Genomic DNA, 22,641 nt, shown 5'->3' with positions numbered 1-22,641 from the left:
TATCTCTAATACAAAATCCAACTCACCGTAACAACTACACCTAAAATCAAGCAATACAAATCAAAGAGATGAAGAAGGGATTAAAAAATCATTACAAATTAAGTTCTCAATCTTTACTCTAATAGTGTTTGTTGTGGAAACATTCCTCTCAAAGCTAAATCTCAAGATAAAAAATATCCAATTCTAATCAATGTATTCAGTGTATTCTCCAAAATGATTGTGCATGATTGTATGTTGTGTAGTAGCATCAAATTGTGAAATTCTAAATTTGCCCCTGACGCTTGGAAAACTTCTTCTCCATATTCGCAGAGGTGTGTCCGCCTTCACAGATTATTTCCACGTTCTAGTTCATATTCGCTGATGAATTTGGTGCATTCAGGGACAGTAGTTGACTGTGTGTCCACGTTCGCAGATGAATTGGGTTGGTTAGCAGATAATAGTTGATTATGTCTCCGTGTTTGCAGATGAATTTTGACAACGTTCACGGTCCTAGTCCTTAAATCATTCTTTTAGCTACCATTTTGCCTCAATTTTTATTCTTTTTCATCAAAACTCCTTGCCAACCAAAATATACATGAAACAATAATATTCAAAGATTAATTAAAAACTTTTTTTCTACTTGAGTGCCACAAAATCATAAGAAAAGAGCTCCAAATGAGTGAAAATTACCCATTCATCAACATCCCCAACTTAAAACTTTGCTTGTCCTCAAGAAAAAAAAATCCAAAGCACAAAAGGAACTCAAATTTAGCCCAACACACTTCCAATTTAACTAAGGATCATTATCATGACTTTGGTTGGTACTAACAAATAACCCTAATGAAAACTAGCACAAAAAAACTCCCTTATTCTCATGGTGCATTTTTCAAGACTAAGAATCATTAAGTGATGATAACTCAAACTCAATAAATGACTCAACGCTTTACCTTTTTTACATGCTCACTTGATTCAATTAGGAATTTTCAAAATCACCACTTAATCAACTTTCATGCCCTCAGAAGAAAAGAAATATACCAAAAAACTCACAAAGTATGTACAAACTAGGGACAACAACACAAACACTCACGCTCACAATAAAACATCTTAGGAACACAAATGCCACACCATAGGCTTGTCCATATTTTCCATCAACATTGACTCAACTTCATTTGGTTAGAAATCTCAAAGGAATTTGTTGAGCTTGTAATGTAGGCATAGAGAAGGTTAGGATAACATTTAGATATAAGTGAACTACTCAACAACTCATCAAATTCCAACTTTTCAACTTTTTCAAACTAATGCACATTGCAAATTTTTATTTCCACTAAAAATGCCCCACCCGTGCAACTATTTTTAACTTTTGGAGGATTCAATTTTTATCTCTTCACTTTCTTTCCTTTTTTTTCAAAACTTTTTAGTCTTTACAAATTTTTCCTCTATTCATCAGTCTCTTTCTCTCTCTCTTTTTTATCAAGCTCTTACATCATAGGCCTCCTTTCTGTGATTTTCCCATAACACCCCCAACTTAGTCATTTAGCCTCTACTTTCACAAGTTCATGTTCAAGGTGAGGAAGGGTTCAAAAGAGGAATGTCAGTTAAAAATTGGTAAGGTTTGTAATAAGGTTGCCAATAAAAAGAATTAGGCTCAAAGGGGACAACTAAGGATATATTTAGTGAAAAGGTGGGATTTTTAGGCCTAGTGGACTTCAAGAACAAGCAAAGAATGCCTAAAATTATTTTTCCAACCAAACTCAATTAAGAGCAATATTTCAAGAACAATCGGAAAAGTTCTAGGTAGCACAAGCGAACATAAGGTATTAATCAACAACTCACCACACATGGCATGCAAATTAATCAAGATGGTTCAAAATCATATTTTCTTTTCAATATACAAATGACATTGAATATTCAACCAACTAATGAATCAAAAATCACAAAAAAAGTTATAAGAGTTGTCACAAAAATATTCAAAATATGCTCAACTTTCAAAATGGAGGGGTATGCAATATGCAAGACTATGTTATTAGTACCAACTAAGCCACAATCTTCAAAAAGATGACAATTTTTTCCTTAAGAATCACATCAACCAATCCATTATTGGGACAACTCATACATCTACTTGGGACCATCTACTAAGACTTCACCACATATGGATACTCACACTTCACCACACAACAAACCCAAACACTCACAACAACCTGACAATTTTCCCTTTAGAGAATCATGACTCTATCCATCGTAGGGCATCACCAATCAACAACACTTCAAAAAAATAGCAAAATAAAGAAAACACCAAACAAAATACGAAAAAGCTATAAAATGAAAACAAAAAAAATGACTAATTCATCACAATCAAGATCAATAGCCCGACAAGGGAACAAAAATCCATAATCAAATATCATAAGTTTGGCAAAGGCATAATAAAATTACTCATCAACAATAAATAATAACATGGTAGGCACCACAACTAAAAATAAAATTGTGTCCTCATAATTGAAATATCATATAGAGAATATCAGGGGCTCCCCGAAATGCCTCACAAGAAGTTTGAGTCGGATGGAGAAGATAAATCATCACCAAAAGTACCACTACCACATAATCTCTTGATCTTGTCCATCATCTTGTTTAGGAAATTTCTCTTCTACTTCTCATTTTCCTTGAATTTCCTCTGACGCTGCTTGATCTTACCCTATTGTAGACTCATATGCTCAAGTTGGTAACTCATAGCCTGTAGCAACCTTCTTGGGAAGATGTTGTTACTTAAAAAGAGAACGTATATAATACTTAATGACATTTAGAGATCTTAGAGTAAGACATATTTATATAATCTTGTAGTGAAATTTGGCCTATTAAAAATAGATAAAAGTTTAAGATTTTGCCATATAAAATTTATTTAATCCCAATTTTACCAAATAAAAGTTCTAATTTTTGACAGGAAAACTTTTAAAAATGATTTAAGAAAATACCTTATGAGACATCCATGTATCATACCATATACCTACAGTTCATGATATAAACTATTACCAACTTACGAGTACTAAAGTTAACTAGTTCATGCTTCATACAAATATTCCAACTCAAATGGTCGATTTAGTACATACAAGACTTGGATTTACACTCTCTAAAATAACAAATAAGCAACAAAATTTAAGGTACAACCCATGGTGTCATGAATGGATCAGCTTTCAAAAAGATATACATAAATACATACATACAAGAACCCCACGGATTATATACATGTCCCAAGACTACTACAACATATAGATGTCTATATGCAATTCCAAAAGTTTTATCTCCAATGGACAACATCAATCATCTCCTCGGATATTTCCTATGATAGAAATAACTATCACTAAGCATAAAGGTTAGTGGTGTAAAACTATAAGTTTGAAGACTTTAGATTCTCCAATTACTCTTCTCAGGTCATGAGTAGCACAAATATAAATATAATAAATAAATCAAGTAAGCAAATATATCACGAGTTTTAAATTTAATATTTAAAAGTTAAGTGTCAAGTATTCATAGAATGACGATTACAAGAGATTATGTAACAAGTTTTGTCCAATATGTACGTCATGACATCACACCAAACATGATCAATTACCAAGAAGGACTGGAGCCCTGTATCAAGAAAGGTAAAGACCCAATAATCAAGAGAACCAAGAATCATATTAAAAATGGCTTTCTAGTTCGTAATCAAAATGGAAAACTTCCGTACTTAAGATGAACCAAAAATCCATAATCAAGATGGCAAAGGTTCCAAATCAAGAGGCATGCCAATAATGACAAAGTCACAACCATAAGAAGGACAAAGTCCACAGGAATGTCAATTGATCAAGCAGTTTATACAAGTGGGTGAGTTAAATAAGTGTCCTGCAAGTCTCCAAGATACCAACACAAAATACAAAATAACAAGAGATAACCAACAAATCAAGATAGATTTTCAAAATATACAAGCAGTTAACAAAGGTACAAGTATAAGTTTCTACACAAACCTCAGCCTTTTAGCATACAAACAGTCCAACACAACTTCAAGAGTTCAAACCATAGACCAATCAACATCTCAAGTTCCTCAATTAGTACACGAGTATAAACTACTTTGAAAATATAATTAAATATCCACTTTAATTTCTAGAATTTCCATAATATTGACATAAAACAAGATTATCATCCAAAAGCAAGCCTAACATGTGTAACAAACACTATGCTACCAAAACAGTAATTCTGGCCAGCCCAGTACCTCTGGTTGTAACTTAGTTTTGAATATGAAAATGCTAAGTATGGACTTTTTAGTCTTCATAAAAGTTGTAGATATATGTTTTAAGGTTGTAAAAAATAATAATAAATCACCTCAAAATATGGTTTGTACAAAAAGTTATAATCAAAACACTAACGGTTGCACATAGGAGATTTTTAAATAAAGAATCTGGAGAAAACTTGTCCTAACTTTCGTCCACTTTTTTGAACACATAACAACAAAATTAGGTCCTAACAGGACATAATAGTTGAAGGTATGTGTTTTATATTTCCAAAACATATTTATTTACTAAAATTAAAGGTCTACACAATGAAATATTCAAGAATTACTAATATTACGCAGTTCTAAAAATGAATTTGATCACTTACCAAGGGTTAGGATGTTTCTTAAGTTTCAACAATGTGGAACCTGTTTTTCTTGTGATTTTTGTGAACTAACTCATTTTAAGGGACTTATAAATGTTCTTTAGTCCTAAATAACCAACCTTCCTTGGAGGAGCTTCAATATTATATAATATAGAAGTGATATACATCATTAAAGTTGCTGAAAAAAGGTGGCAGCCAAATAAGTCACTAAGGGCTGCCCAACTCCTAAAATAAAACACCTTAATTCTATTATTAGAAGGATATTTAAGATTTATAAGAATTTACTTAACTACCCTGATAGACTTCTTTATAATACCTTAAGGATTTAAGGAAATCGAGTTCTCCCACATCATAAGGTTCGAGTCCAAGAACTGTAAAGTAGGAGTTGATCCTATAATAAAGAAATAATCTCTTGAAGTGTGAATATTAGCTTAAGAAATTAAGGGCACTACAACTCTCTCCCCCTTAAGAAATTTTGTCTTGAAATTTTCCTTATTCTACTCCCGAAACAAGTGTGGATATTGGATCCTCATGTCTTCTTCTCGCTCCCAGGTGCTTCTCTTATAGAATGGTTCCTCCAAAGTACCATTACTAAGGGGATTCTCTTATTTCTAAGTTACTTCATTTTACGAGCTTAAATCAGGATAGGTTGTTTGTTATACATCAAGTCTAGATTAACCTCAATAGATTCAACAGGAAGAACATGAGATGGATCAGAACAATATCGTTTGAGCATCAAAATGTGTAAGACATTGTGGATCATGTCCAACTCAGGAGACAAAGCTAATATATATGCAACAGGCCCCACTCTTTCAAGTATCTCATAAGGTCCTATAAATTGAGGACTAAGTTTTTCTTTTTGGCCAAATCATATAATCTTTTTTTCATGGAGACACCTTTAAGAATACTTTATGGAAAACTTGATGATAAATATCGCGGATTTTAAGTTCAGCATATGACTTTTGTCTATCCGATGCAATCTTTAAACGATCTCTGATCACTTTTAAATTGTCTTTCGTTTGTTGCACAATTTCAAGACTAATAAGTTTTCTTTCACCAACTTCATTCCGACAAAGAGGGGCCCGACATTTCCTTACATATAAAGCTTCATAGGGAGGCATCCTAATACTCTCTTGGTAGCTATTATTGTAAGAAAACTCTATCAAGGCCAAGTGATTATCCCAACTACCCTCAAACTTAATAATGCGAGCTCGAAGCATATCCTCCAAAATTTATATCAATCTTTCCAACTTTCCATCTATTTGGGGATGAAATGAAGTGCTAAATTTCAACTTAGTACCGAAGGCTTCCTGCAAGCTACCCTAAAATCTAGATGTAAACCTTAGATATAATAAAACAGGGATCCCATGCAGTCTTACAATCCCATTAATGTACAATTCTGCTAAACACTCAAGTCGGTAATCCATTCTAATTTACAAAAAGTGAGCACTCTTTGTTAATGTATCCACTATCACCCATATTGCATCATGATTTCTTTGAGTGAGAGGAATTTCAAAAACAAAGTCCGTAGTTATTTTCTCCCAATTCCATTCTAGTATTAACCCAACTGGAACCTGACATTTTGCCTTAACTTGTTGACAAACTAAACATTTTGAAATGAAGTCCGCTATGTATTTTTTATATCATTCCACCAATAGTGTTCTTTGATGGTTTGATACATCTTCGTACCTCCAGGATGCATTGCATATGGTGAATAATATTCTTCATTCATGATTTGCCTCCTCAATTTGTCATCATTAGGAATGCATAACATATTTTGGTAAAACAGGACACCATCCTCCTCTAATGTAAAATCAAGGTTTTCCCCATTTTGAACTTCTTCAGTCAATTTTACAAGTTTCTCATCTAACCTTTGCGCTTCTTTCACCTGTTTAAGTATATTGGCTTGACTTGGAAATTAGCAACAACCGAACCATATAAGTCAAGTGCAAAACAGACATTCATGGCTCTTAACTCAAGAAGCAAAGGCAAAGGATTCAAGATAAGCTTGTGAAGGATTTGCGACTAAAGGCATCACAACCACATTGGCTTTACTTGGATGATAGTCAATCGTGAATCATAATCTTTGATGAGTTCAAGCCATCTGCGTTGTCTTAAGTTCTGCTCTTTTTGCATACCCAAGTATTTTAAGCTCTTCTGATCAGTGAATATATGACATTTTTCTCCATACAAATAATCCCTCCATATTTTTAAGGCAAACACTATAGCTTCAAGTTCTAGATCATGAGTAGGATAATTCAATTCATGTGGTTTTATTTTTTGAGAGGCAAAAGAAATAACTTTCCCTTCCTTACATCAAAACACATCCCAAACCACAATGAGAAGCATCACTATATATCACATACTCCTTCCCCTACATTAGTAGAGTAAGTATAGAAGCCTGTGTCAACAAGGATTTGAGCGTTTCAAATCTCTCTTGACATTTGTCATCCCAAGGAAAATTGGTAAATTCGATTTACAAATAACTTGGTGACCCAAAGGACTTTCAACCAGCACATCATAGTTAAGTCTCAAAGATTTAAACACTTTCAGGAAAAACAAGTGATGAACAAATATAGGAATATATAGAACCAAGGTCAAATAGTGTAAACACAAATAAACCAAATAAGTAAAATTTACCGAAAACCATGTCATGTCCCTCTTGATCATCTTTTTGCCTCATAGAATAAGCTCGTGTAGTAGCTCTTGACCCGCTAGTTTGATTTTCTCCCCTTGCCCCCACTACATGGGTATTTTTAGGTCTTGCACCTCTATTCGTTTGGGGAGGATTATTAGAAGGCTTCTGAAATGACTACACTACTAAAAGCTAAAACTATTTTTTAAGAATGAGTAAAAAATTGTATAGAGAAGATTTGCTTGAGAAAGCTTGATGAACAAAATGATAAAATAAGGTGGGCATTTATAGTGTGAAGGAGGGACCTAAAAATAATTAAAATAAGTATAAAGAAAAATTTGAAAATTTAATGAAGGATTGTGATGTCATGGGTGATGTCAAATGAAGAACGATTGATGTCATGAGTGATGTCAAATAAATCTAGATCTTCCATGGTTGGTTAGATGAATCTTCTTTTTTTACGGAATACCTTTTTTCAAAGCTACGTTTAGCACAAGATAACTTCCTAATTAGGATTTGGTGTCTCATATGAAATATTGATCTAGAAGTCTCTTTTGATTTCATTCAAGAATCAACTTAATGGGATCATCCTACAGTGATATATTATTTTTCTTCTACAACCACTCTATTTCGTCAAAGCACGTGGTCTCTGATTCTTAAGCTATTTACTTCACAAAAGTTATAGGTATTCATGTTGGGGTTATTCAAAAATTTAAATCACTTGAATATACCATTCTATGAAAGGTTATTCCTAAATTACAGAAGAAGTATCATATACAATATTTTTAAGGGGTGTTACATCTCCTCAGGCTTAGCCTGACAGGGGGATCCTTATCTCTATCTCCTTTACTTTTTGTTTTTTACTATTCGCATTAAGGACATTGCTTCTTCTTTTTGGTAGGGTGAGGGTACCTTATTTACCTAAGCTTTTTGCTATTGGTTTTTAAACTTTTCCATTTTGGGTTGTTAATAGTATTTTGGGACTTTGATCGTTTGTATATAATTAGTTTTGGAAATTTATGGTTTGTACCTCTACTTAAATTGTTATGGTTGTATCCATTATTCACTTATACATTCGAGAATCGGTCTTGATCAATATTGATGACTTGAATAGTGCTTTTGATGAACGACACGTTTTATGTGATTCCAACAAGGATAAAGAGGTCGCATAAGTTATGTGTTAACTCTTGGAATTGCATTATGACTAATCGGATTTCAAGTGTGAGTCTTGCAATAATCATTGCATGTGAGCTTAAATTGTAGAGTTATGTTCGATGTTCATGTTCGAATGCCATGTGTGTTGAGGCTTTCTTGAAAGATATGCATGAAGACACCTGGAACTTTCCCTGTTGGTCCAATTAGTTAAAATTTTGTGATTGAAAGAAATGTTCTTAAGAATGTTTTTTATGAGTGAGCTTAAAGTTGCCTTAACCTCATATGATTCCCTTGTAAGCGAGTGAACCAAATTTGGCACCATTTGAGCCTAATCTTTTCCTTTGATGAAACATGAACCCAAATTGATGAATCGGCCTTTGAAATTCTATTATTCTACCTAACAATAAACTCCTTGGAGTATTGGATGTGTTGAATAGCCAACTTAGGCATAAAGTCTAAGTTGGGGAGTGGTAAAATTGGGAAAGTAGTAGGAGAAATGGGTCATGAGGGATCACCCTTGGATGCTTTATAGAAGAATATGGAACCCCTCCATATAAAAAAGAGAGAGAAAAGAGAAGAATCAAAAAAACAAGAAAAATTAGTCAAGTTGTTATGTCAGTTCAGTTAAAAAAAAGGGTATGAATGAATAAGTCGAAAGTCATAGAGTACCTTGAAAGAAAAAGGGTGATCCGTGAACTTGAAAAATGAAAGTGAAGGAAGATTTTTGTTATTGATCCATGCTCAAAGGGAGAAGAGTCACTAAACCTAAATGATCATACCTTTTACTCAGCCCCATTACAAGCCATAAAAGAACTTTTTGATCTTGCATGATCCGATTGATCTATTGGTTGGAAAATAAGGGCAAGCCTATGGGTGAAATTATGCATGTTTTTGTCTTTGTGAGTGTGAGAGTTGTGTGTGATTCTTTTGCTATAATCTTTGTTTTTTTTTGAGAGTGTGGAATCTCTTTCTTGATGTGGGGGCATTCTAATATATGCATTGGGCATAAATTTGCACTTTGGAGCGAACATTTGTAAGCATGAACTTGCATTGAGATTGACTAGTCATTGTTTGAAGCCTTGATTGCATAATTGAACATTGCATGCTAATTTGAACCTTGTTCACACTTATATGTTGAGTCTAAATGATCACTACTTGTAGTCATTGGTTTTAAAAGGTTTAGTTTCTTGATTTACTTGAGGACAAGCAAAATTTTAAGTTGTGGTGTTGATGAGTCGGAAATTTGGACTCATTTATAGCTCAAAACTCAATGAATTAGTATCCTCTTTGCCTATATTATGTCCAATATTGACTCTAAAGTGATCATTTGCATATGTGAAGAATTAAGGATAAGGCATGAGCGTAATGTTGAATTAAAGAGATAAAAAAGGGCAAAAATACGCAAAATGAATGTTGAGGCTCGCAAAAAGACTTCGGCAAATCGCCAACAACACTCTAGAGCTCACCAAATTGGTTCAAAATTAAGACCAACAACTAGAGTGACTTAGCAAACTAAAAGAAACTCGGTGACTCACCAAGTGGAAAAGGGCGATACACGTCGTACCCACAAAAAGTTATGAGAGATTATTTCACTTAAAGACCAGAAGAAAGAGCACCAAAGGTAAAAGGAGAATCGTCAATCAGTAAGATAAGGTCAGTCAAATGATTAGAACTCTAGAGAAGGAGGGCAACTGAAGATCGAGGCTAAAGGCTAAAAAGGAGACTCACCAAATCAATAGACAAGCTCGATCATCATCGCCGAATAGATGGTACATGAACTGAAGAAGAAACGCGCTGGAATGCGAGAAGCAGGAATAAACGGTGACTCGCCAGCCACTTCAATGAGTGTGACTAACATCACCGAAGTGGTTCGCCCAAAGATTTTTTGGCCTGTGTTTTGCACAAGTATAAATTGATTTTTGAAGGCAAAAGAGGGGACGTTTTTTACTTCTAAGAATTAGAGTCTAGAACCTTTCAGTTATCATGGGGTTTTAACTTTGTTTTTAAGGATTTGGATTTGGGCAATTTGAAGTTAATATTTTGCTGAATTGAATAGAGGATAATTACTTTTGTAAAACTCTCTTTAATTTCTCAATGTATAGCTAAACCCCATACTTCTAGGGGTTACTTATGTAGTTAATTTGTTGTTTTAGGATTTTGATTTTTGTATTCAGCTCAAGAATCATTAATTTTGATATAGGTTTTGTTAAATTGACATGTATTCAATTATGATTTAAGTTTGCAAATATATTTCTATGTTAGATCTTTATGTTAGATCAAGAGGGTGATATGGAGTGGTTAAATTAACAAATAGTTGTTGATTTAAACATATCAATTGTAATCTCCCTCGAGAAAGGAAGTTTTGCTAAGGATCGAATTAGTTGTATTATTACCCTAATCTAGGCTCAAAAGAGCTAGCATGGATAGATGAATAGTGATCGAGAGATGTTTTTCATACAATTGATTTATCTTTGCCTATCCATTAATAATTAATGAAATTGACTTGTGCATTTATCATTATCCGAACAATATGATTAACTATGCACCTACCCTAGAAGTTGCTTCTACATTGTTACAATCCAATAAGAATTGATTGTGTTGATATTGAAGCTAGTTAACTCTTGTAAAGCTAAAAAAGTCTCAACCACACTCTTACTTCTTGATCGAATTCTATTCTTAACCGTTCCTTGTGGGATTCGACCCTGACCTTATATATTGGGTTTATATTGCTAACAATTACCTACACTCTGAATCATAAGAAATGTAGTTTGAGTATTATCAATGGTTCCATCATCTCCAAAATGGTCATTTTAGGCTAGTTGCATATTCGGCTTGAGTCCCTAGGCTTTGGGTGCGAGTTTGAGGCATTAGATATTTTAGCTTTTAAGCTTTAGTCTAAGTTAGACTTTGGTCAACATTCATTGTAAACATGCTCGGATTGAAATTCCATCAGCATAGTTTGCTCCAGAATGTTGAGTTTGGTCTGGAATGACCTTTCATGCAGATCTTGAGGCTTCTGATCTCATTTCGAGTCTCTTCATGGATTTTTGCTTAAAATGGTGCTTGGGTGTGGAACCACTTTTCATTTAGATAACCTCAAAGAGAAATTTTGGTTGTTCCATTAAGTATAGAATGTTAAATTTGGTAGGGTAGCATACTTTGTTTAGTGCATGGGGTTCCAAACAAATCCCGAGCACCCCATCAGAGCATTTTCTAATCTCAATTATGGGCTAGTGTAGTACCTGCTAGTGGAAGAACTTTTGTTCTTTATGATTGAGTGTTATGTGTCATATTTATAGAGGCCTTGGATCTTGTCCCTCGCGTTCACGAGCCAGGAGCCGCTTTCGCAAAGACCAAATAACTTTGTCGTTGCGATCGCAAACCCAACTCTACATTTGTGAAGGATTGTTTTCCTGACCCTTTGTGTTTGTGATAAGGCCTCCGCCTTTGCGAAGAAGGTCTGGGTTTACCCAACCCCATTGACCCTCATGTTCACGGTCAAGAACCTGTGTTCGCAAAGGGTACTTCTCCATACCCTCTAAATAAAAACCAAACCCATTTTTAGTCTTCTTCTCCAACTTCAAAAATCGATAACTAGAGCTAAGAGACTTCATTTTGGGTGATTCAAATTCTATTGTTTTCGGGAAGTTTGTGACTACTTATTGGAGTGCTCAGGGACTATTGGGTAAACTCCGTTTGAGGTATCTCATGAAATTTAACTACTGTGTTTTTTTTTCTTTAAAGCTTTAATGGCCATTTTATTCCATGGGCAGTTTTCCTTGGATTTGAGAACCGAATTGTGTTTCATTTTGGAAAAAAAGTTTAGTAAGCTCAAATAAATCTTTTCACAAAGTCAGTTTTGACATTCTCGATGCGGATCCCACAATCCCATTTTAGACCCAATTTTGGATCCATCTCTAAAAAATGTGATTTTGGTGTCAAACCATTTGTAGTAATGAGTTAATCAATATTTTGTTGGCATATCAGCAATTAGAGGTCATTCAAATCTAGAAAGCATTAATTTGGTGAATTCAAAGCACGCATGATCAACTTTGAGGTAGGCTACGATCTCCCATTTTGACTGAGCTTTATTATATATTGTTTAGTATATATTGCATGTGACTTATGTTGGTATTTACCAAGATTAGATTTCTCCTCCGCCTATTCCATTTTCCTAATTCCTGGTTGAGACTTAGACTAGTATAGTACCACGAAACCCTTAGTTTAGGCTATAGGACTCATTTGTGATATTTTCTTAGTATTATTATCCCTTTTAGGATTTAAATGTATGGCCTTAGTCTAGGTTTGAGCCTTAGATACTTTATCATGTGATGTACCACCCTTATAGCTAGGCATAGCTTCCACTAGGGCTTGTTATGGATGTTGTAACTTTATGTCAGTGCCTGAGACCTTAGTGGCTCATTGTAGCCATAAGTTTGGCTTAGTTGTGCTTGTTGGGAGCTAAGATAGTATATTTTAGGGTAGGGTATCGATCCTAGAGGTATTTTCTCCCCTATCTGATTTTGAGCCATTTCCCAATTACTTCGCCTTATGTTTAGCAGTAGGCTTATGATGCCTTTATTTCTATTATATATTATTAGGATCGAGGCTATATTCGATGAGCGATTGGATACTAGGTTAGTTCCTTTTCCCTTATAATATGGTATGACTTGATGTTACTTTTTACATTGTGTATGTCTTATTTGGATGCTGGTGATGGCGTGTTTGCATTGATTGAGCACTTTCACAAGTTTTGTTGTATGATCCTGGTTTCTTCATGGACTTTTACTACTATTTTTGAGAGGACATTCTCACATTTTTTTTTAATATTTTAAAATTGGTTTTAACGGGAGTCGTACCACATGGATCTTTTGGACACTGGTTTTGAGATTTATGAGGTGTGAGGACGTACTCTTTTTTAATGAAATAATCAAAGACATTGAGGATGCACTCAATTTTTATTGATATCTGGTGCGATGCCACCCTTTTACTACATTGGCTGCATCTGGGATGCCTTTAGCCTGTATTTGACTATCCAGCACGACGTCTCCCTTTTCTCATCGGCTTAGCTACTCACTCTCTGAAACCACTACGGTAATCTTATATCTTTATATAGGACCTGGTTAGAAACCAGGTAGTCTATATAGACTTCTCGCATCCCTTATGGTCCTCTCTAGCCAGTGCACAATTAACTAAATGAGGGAGTTGTATGGGTCCGACCTAGTAGGCCGAGGAACAGGATGGGTCTATACAGTTGTTATTGATGATCTCTGAGAGCCACCAATGATGTTACTGGATTTTACTAGTAACTTGCATTCATTAGCATTGCCTATCACCGATATATTTATTTGTTGTTCATCCCTAGTTTTATAGGGGTAGGGGTATTTTTATCATTGTTTGTACCTTTTGGGTGTATGGGCGTCCAGTCAGTTATTGTTTGATTATACTTGAACTTATCTTATGTTGTATTTGTTGTTAGAAATCCCTGGTAGGTTGAGTTGGATTAGTCCTTTGGTTGCTTTGTGATTAGCGGTAATAGCCAGCTTTTCTTTCTTGATTAATTGACTCTTATAGTGCCTTCTTATTGTAAATTGGTTGATGGCTTGCTCTTTTAGGTGTGTTTCTTGACTCTGTTCTTTACTCTATGTATCTTATCTCTTTACCTTTATTTCCTGTAGTACCTTGTGTTAGCTCCTGATTAGTTACTTTTATTGTATTTATCTTGTTATATGTTATCTATACTTACTTTATCTGTCGAGCTCAGTCGGCTTATGCCTACTAAGTACCATTTGTTTGGTACTCATGCTATATTTTGGCATCCTGCAAATCATAGTAAGAGTTATCATCGATAATTTGGCCTTGGTGCGCTGTAGCTTGCATTCAGAGATTGGGTGAGCTCCTGGCATGCAAAGTAGTTTATTTTCATCTATTTTGTCTAGGCTAGTCATTATATTGTATTCAAACACAGTCTATACCTAATTTTTACTTGTAATCCTTGTTTCCTTATTTCAATTAGATACTAAAATACCAAAAGATGTTAGGTCTTGGGGATAGTTCTTGGATATATTTGTGTTTTTTAATCTTTTTTTACATTATTAGCTATTTCTGCTTCATTTATTTCTCTTATGCTTGATAGCTCATTGCTTTTGGCTCTGGTCTATGGGTTAGGCTAACCTACTACTGGGTTGGAATAGGTGTAATCATGTCCTGAGAAAGTGAGTTGTGACACCCTGATACTTGGAAAAGTTCTTCTCCGTGTTCTTAAAGGCCTGTCCGTGTTCGCAAATCATTGCCATGTTACTCCACATTAGTGAATGAATTGGATGCATTCACAGACAATAGTTGATTGTGTCTCTCTGTTCGCAGATGAATTTTAACCACGGTCACAGTCCTTTGTTGACTAAGACTCGATGTTCGCATGTCTGTTATTGAGTTCGTGGAGAAAAAATGCACTACCACTTCTTGAATTATTATTTTAGCTCCCATTTTGCCTCAATTTTCATTTGTTTTCATCAAAACTCCTTGCCAATCAAAATATACCTGACACAACAATATTCAAAGAATAATTAGTCTTTTTCTCTACTTGAGTTCCACAAAATCATAAGAAAAGAGTTACAAATGATAGAAAATCACCCACTCATTATTAACCAACTCAAGAATGTAAAGCCTAACATAGTCCTCGTCTTAATAAGAAGTCTTAATGGGAAAATAATGCGCTGACATGGTCATTCAATCCACAACAACCCAAATCGAATCATGTTGCCTTCGAGTAATAGGCAAACCTGTAACAAAGTCCATATTCAAGTCCTCCCACTTCCAAGTAGGAATCTCAATGTCATGAGCTAAACCTCTTGTTTTTTGATGCTCAACCTTCACATGTTGACAATTAGGAAACTTAGCCACAAATTCTGTAATATCTTTCTTCATGCCATTCCACCAATATATTTCTCCCAAATCACGATACATTTTGGTGGATCCTCTGTGAATAGAATATCGAGAACTATGATCTTCAGACAATATCATTTCCCTCAAGCCATCAACATTGAGAAAATATAAAGAACCTTGATATCTAAGTACACCATTTCCCCCTTGGGAGAAAGCCTAAATGGATTTTTTGGCAACAGTCTTCTTCAACTCAATTAAAACTAGATCATTGTCTTGCTTTTCCTCACATTCGCCAAAAGAGACCATTTCTACCCATTTCTCACAACAATAATACCATAAGATTCAACCAAGGGAACACCTAAAAGAGCTAGTCTATGCAGATCACAAACTAACTCCTTCTTCTCATCATCAATATGGGCACACTATTCATGGACAACCTAATAAGAACATCAGTAACCACATTTGCCTTTACTGGATTGTAGAGATCACTTATGCGATAATCCTTCAACAACCTAAGTCATCTCTTTTGTCGAAGGTTCAAATCATTTTTCTTAAATACATATTGAAAACTTTTATGGTCGGTGAACACATCAACATAGAAACCATAGAGATATTGTCTCTATTTCTTCAAAGCAAACACTACTGCCACAAGCTCCAAGTCACGAGTTAGGTAGTTCTTTTCATTCACCATAAGTTACCTAGAAGCATAGGCTATCACCTTAAAATTTTGCATCAAAACACAACCAAGACCAATTCTCGAAGCATCGCAATTCACAACAAACCCATCGGATCATTCCAGTAAAGTTAACACTAGAGTGGAAGTAAGTCGATCTTTCAATTCATGGAAACTCTTCTCACATGCTTTGGACCATTGAAATTTCACCTTCTTTTGCGTCAAAGTAGTCAAAGGCGAATCAATAGAAGAAAACCCTTCAATAAACCATCTATAGTAGCCGGCTAAACCCAAGAAACTTTGAATATCATAAGGAGATAGAGGTCTAAGAATTCATCACCGCTTTGATTTTCTTAGGATCAACTTGAATACTATCACCTAACATAATATGGGCAAGGAAAGCCAACAACCTCAACCAAAACTCGCATTTGCTAAACTTACCAAAGAATTGACGATCCTTGAGAACTTGCAAGACAAACTTCAAATGATCGGCATGCTCATACTCACTCTAAGAATAGATTAATATATCATCATTTCTTTTTTTTCACAACTTTCATTGGTTCTAAAGCTGAAAAAGAGTAATAGTGGCATTCATTTTCCCACCCAAAATTGAGAACTTGCAAGACAAACTTCAAATGATCGGCATGCTCATACTCACTCTGAGAGCCACCAATGATGTTACTGGATTTTACTAGTAACTTGCATTCATTAGCATTGCCTATCACCGATATATTTATTTGTTGTTCATCCCTAGTTTTATAGGGGTAGGGGTATTTTTATCATTGTTTGTACCTTTTGGGTGTATGGGCGTCCAGTCAGTTATTGTTTGATTATACTTGAACTTATCTTATGTTGTATTTGTTGTTAGAAATCCCTAGTAGGTTGAGTTGGATTAGTCCTTTGGTTGCTTTGTGATTAGCGGTAATAGCCAGCTTTTCTTTCTTGATTAATTGACTCTTATAGTGCCTTCTTATTGTAAATTGGTTGATGGCTTGCTCTTTTAGGTGTGTTTCTTGACTCTGTTCTTTACTCTATGTATCTTATCTCTTTACCTTTATTTCCTGTAGTACCTTGTGTTAGCTCCTGATTAGTTACTTTTATTGTATTTATCTTGTTATATGTTATCTATACTTACTTTATCTGTCGAGCTCAGTCGGCTTATGCCTACTAAGTACCATTTGTTTGGTACTCATGCTATATTTTGGCATCCTGCAAATCATAGTAAGAGTTATCATCGATAATTTGGCCTTGGTGCGCTGTAGCTTGCATTCAGAGATTGGGTGAGCTCCTGGCATGCAAAGTAGTTTATTTTCATCTATTTTGTCTAGGCTAGTCATTATATTGTATTCAAACACAGTCTATACCTAATTTTTACTTGTAATCCTTGTTTCCTTATTTCAATTAGATACTAAAATACCAAAAGATGTTAGGTCTTGGGGATGGTTCTTGGATATATTTGTGTTTTTTAATCTTTTTTTACATTATTAGCTATTTCTGCTTCATTTATTTCTCTTATGCTTGATAGCTCATTGCTTTTGGCTCTGGTCTATGGGTTAGGCTAACCTACTACTGGGTTGGAATAGGTGTAATCATGTCCTGAGAAAGTGAGTTGTGACACCCTGATACTTGGAAAAGTTCTTCTCCATGTTCTTAAAGGCCTGTCCGTGTTCGCAAATCATTGCCATGTTACTCCACATTAGTGAATGAATTGGATGCATTCACAGACAATAGTTGATTGTGTCTCTCTGTTCGCAGATGAATTTTAACCACGGTCACAGTCCTTTGTTGACTAAGACTCGATGTTCGCATGTCTGTTATTGAGTTCGTGGAGAAAAAATGCACTACCACTTCTTGAATTATTATTTTAGCTCCCATTTTGCCTCAATTTTCATTTGTTTTCATCAAAACTCCTTGCCAATCAAAATATACCTGACACAACAATATTCAAAGAATAATTAGTCTTTTTCTCTACTTGAGTTCCACAAAATCATAAGAAAAGAGTTACAAATGATAGAAAATCACCCACTCATTATTAACCAACTCAAGAATGTAAAGCCTAACATAGTCCTCGTCTTAATAAGAAGTCTTAATGGGAAAATAATGCGCTGACATGGTCATTCAATCCACAACAACCCAAATCGAATCATGTTGCCTTCGAGTAATAGGCAAACCTGTAACAAAGTCCATATTCAAGTCCTCCCACTTCCAAGTAGGAATCTCAATGTCATGAGCTAAACCTCTTGTTTTTTGATGCTCAACCTTCACATGTTGACAATTAGGAAACTTAGCCACAAATTCTGTAATATCTTTCTTCATGCCATTCCACCAATATATTTCTCCCAAATCACGATACATTTTGGTGGATCCTCTGTGAATAGAATATCGAGAACTATGATCTTCAGACAATATCATTTCCCTCAAGCCATCAACATTGAGAAAATATAAAGAACCTTGATATCTAAGTACACCATTTCCCCCTTGGGAGAAAGCCTAAATGGATTTTTCGGCAACAGTCTTCTTCAACTCAATTAAAACTAGATCATTGTCTTGCTTTTCCTCACATTCGCCAAAAGAGACCATTTCTACCCATTTCTCACAACAATAATACCATAAGATTCAACCAAGGGAACACCTAAAAGAGCTAGTCTATGCAGATCACAAACTAACTCCTTCTTCTCATCATCAATATGGGCACACTATTCATGGACAACCTAATAAGAACATCAGTAACCACATTTGCCTTTACTGGATTGTAGAGATCACTTATGCGATAATCCTTCAACAACCTAAGTCATCTCTTTTGTCGAAGGTTCAAATCATTTTTCTTAAATACATATTGAAAACTTTTATGGTCGGTGAACACATCAACATAGAAACCATAGAGATATTGTCTCTATTTCTTCAAAGCAAACACTACTGCCACAAGCTCCAAGTCACGAGTTAGGTAGTTCTTTTCATTCACCATAAGTTACCTAGAAGCATAGGCTATCACCTTAAAATTTTGCATCAAAACACAACCAAGACCAATTCTCGAAGCATCGCAATTCACAACAAACCCATCGGATCATTCCAGTAAAGTTAACACTAGAGTGGAAGTAAGTCGATCTTTCAATTCATGGAAACTCTTCTCACATGCTTTGGACCATTGAAATTTCACCTTCTTTTGCGTCAAAGTAGTCAAAGGCGAATCAATAGAAGAAAACCCTTCAATAAACCATCTATAGTAGCCGGCTAAACCCAAGAAACTTTGAATATCATAAGGAGATAGAGGTCTAAGAATTCATCACCGCTTTGATTTTCTTAGGATCAACTTGAATACTATCACCTAACATAATATGGGCAAGGAAAGCCAACAACCTCAACCAAAACTCGCATTTGCTAAACTTACCAAAGAATTGACGATCCTTGAGAACTTGCAAGACAAACTTCAAATGATCGGCATGCTCATACTCACTCTAAGAATAGATTAATATATCATCATTTCTTTTTTTTCACAACTTTCATTGGTTCTAAAGCTGAAAAAGAGTAATAGTGGCATTCATTTTCCCACCCAAAATTGATACCATAGAGTGAGGAGAGATACCGCTATATATTATGATGCCCTTATTGGAAAACGCTTTGATTCAATTCGTGCAGTTAGAGATCTTGGGCCCACCTGATAATGTTAGGGGATTTTTGATTGGCGAGAGACTATATGGCTCTCAATATGTCGCAGAAAAAGCTCTATCCATTAGAGTACCTGAAAAAATTATACTCTGATATCTGAATTCAAAAACACTATTTCACACTCTCCCCAATATGGAAAGAGGCCTTCCTTAGTATTAGTAGACCACGCTTCGAATTAGAGCTCCCCTCTAATTCAGGTTGGGATGCTGGATCCTCAACCCTAGTCCTAGCGAGTCAACTCAGTTCCCATTAAAAGAGTTAGGATAGTTTCAATAGTCAGCAAGTTCCTACATTCCTTAGGCCTGTGGCCCATGGAAAGGACAGATATAGGGAGTGCCTCACAATTTCTACTCTTATGGCTCACGACAGGCAAAACTAGGATCGCTGCCAACTAGGACTGCTCTTCAGTCTTCCTGAATCACCGAGTGTGAGTCCTTCTGCTTGAGCTCATTTTCTTACCTGTCTATAGAAGCAATTCCCTATCTTGGTCGCGGGTAAGCTTCCTGAGAAGTCTCTAAAACTTTTTCCTTTTTTAGAGAGTCGGTCTATTTTTTAATAAAGTGGATGCTGGAATTTTTGTTCTCAAACTCGCTAACTTGGCTAAGTTTGTGCACTAACAACACTCCACAATAATTATGTGGTTAACCAAGTCTGCACCGCTCCTTCCCTCCCTGAGCCATCGCTTTCCCCCATCAGTTACTCGTACAAGGGTAGGTCTCGAGCAGTAGTCGCTAATGAAGAAGATAATGAAGAAAAGTGAGCTAACGAAGAAGATAATGAAGAAAATTGGAATCCCCCATCCTCTGGCTATTGTTTCATCAATTTACCATAACAGAAAATCAACTCGCTTTCCCCCATCAGTTACTCGTACAAGGGTAGGTCTCGAGCAGTAGTCGCTAATGAAGAAGATAATGAAGAAAAGTAGTCGCTAACGAAGAAGATAATGAAGAAAATTGGAATCCCCCATCCTCTCTGTGATGACCTCTATCATACCAGGGTTGACCTATGAGGAGTATGAGAGAGTGATTCGATATAATCTTTGAAATAAGCAAAAAAGCCAAGGAGCATCCTCGAATCCTGATCAAGCCCCTGAAGCTGGAAGATTGCGCATCCGATCATTGAGTGGCACAGGTACACTCTTTTATTTTATCCCATCAGATAATTCAACGGATTTTTTTCAAGCAATCACAACTACTTTCTTTCTCTTCCACTACCTTCCCACGATCAACATAAAGCACCAACAACGTCCGAGATTACTAGTTAGAGGAGAGACCTGTACTGAAAGTTGAAAATAAGAAAGCTTAGTTAAATGAAAGCTCTTTCAACATTTTCATATGCCTTTCTCATAAAGAGAACAGAACTTCCTTCGATGTGGAAGTATGTCGTTATTCGCTGCTCCTGCTCATCAAGTAGGTGCTTTATGCTCTGCTCTTCCAGTTAAAGTCAAGCTCCAGATTATTACTCTAGTCAAAGTTCAATCTGGCTTTCCACTGGGAAAGTAAGAGACGAGTATAGTTGCGAACCTGGAAGCCTACTGAAAAGGGCTTCTCTTTCTAGTTCGAGAAGTTTTAAATAAAGCAAAAAGCTTTTTTCAGATGAATGGCTTGATTCTACTTCTTTCACTTTCTTTAGCTATTGGTCACTAGTCTAACTAAATAATAATTATATATATATATATATATATATATATATATATATATATATATATATCCTCTCTTTATCTTATCCTTACCTCAATAAAAGAATTTAATAAATAAACTTTCCCCTTGTCTTTATCCTCTTGTTCTGAGCCTGCCACCTATTGAGCCAAACAGAGCCTTTCGCCTTAGGCACGATAGCTTCACTCTTAACCTGTATTATCTGAGAAAGGCAAAGAAACAATTCCCTCATCCCGACTTAGCTTCTCTCTCTAATACAGGAAATCTAACAATTCCTATTCTTACTAACCTTTTTGCCTAGAGTCTTTTCGATATATTGAATTATCATCCCTAATCTAATATAGTGTGATGCCACCAACAGTCGATTTATTATACTACTCCCCTTAATTGAATCTCCAGGCCTGCAAAAGACTACCCACTTACGAAATAGGCCTAAGCCTATGCCAATGGACTTCTGACATCCATGCAATGAGTCATCAAATGACACACATTAAGAAGACCCAAGCCTACATGTAGAGGCCCATCCCACAAAGTCCTACAAATGAAGACTCGGGCTTGTCAATCCTACTTTCCTTGATCCAAGCCCGGTGAAAAAAAAACATAAGAAGAATCTGATAATGATCGATCTTTAAAGGCCCTTAAGAAAGAGGCTTAAGTCATTGATTCCAGTCCAATAACGCTTTTCTTTTTATTGGTATGTCGCTCCTTGAACAAGGAGCGAGCTAATTAAATCTTACTTGAAAATGAGTGAGATTCGATTCTTTTTCCTTTGTCCTTTTTGTTTTGTCATTTTCTTTTCTCTACGATTCCAATTATTATATAATAGAAACTATATGAATCCCAAAACTTCACATAATACGTATCATTACATTCAAGTCTCAAAAAAAAATTCAATTCCTACACGACTATCATTTGTGAATGTAGGTTGTGTGAGGGATATACTGTGGCTAGTAAATCATTTCATTTGCATTTTATTCAATGAGACCAAAAATACAACAATGATTTATTTTATGGACAATTATATTATTTCTAGCCCAAATGAGGTAGTGCCTAATGTCACCGGGAGCGAGTTGGTAGGGGGGCCTTAGATCTTGAGAATGGATCAAGGAAATCCTGATACTCCGCCAGCCATTCCTCATGATGAACGGGCTATGGGGGATCTGGATCTAGCAAGATTAAGCTAAAAATAGAGAGAGATAATAAAAGGTTGGCGGAGTTTCTTCCATATCTCTATTGTTGTTGTCACGACCCAACCCCATAGGCCACGACTGAGGTCCGACCTGAACCCCCGTATATGTGACTATCAGTTGTGGTCAAGTTGAACTGTAATTAACATAATACCATACAACAGAACCCTATTGGGTGAT

This window comes from Solanum dulcamara, chromosome 2, assembly GCF_947179165.1.
Source record: "Solanum dulcamara chromosome 2, daSolDulc1.2, whole genome shotgun sequence".
Classification (NCBI taxonomy): domain Eukaryota; kingdom Viridiplantae; phylum Streptophyta; class Magnoliopsida; order Solanales; family Solanaceae; genus Solanum; species Solanum dulcamara.
This window is presented reverse-complemented; position numbering follows the sequence as displayed.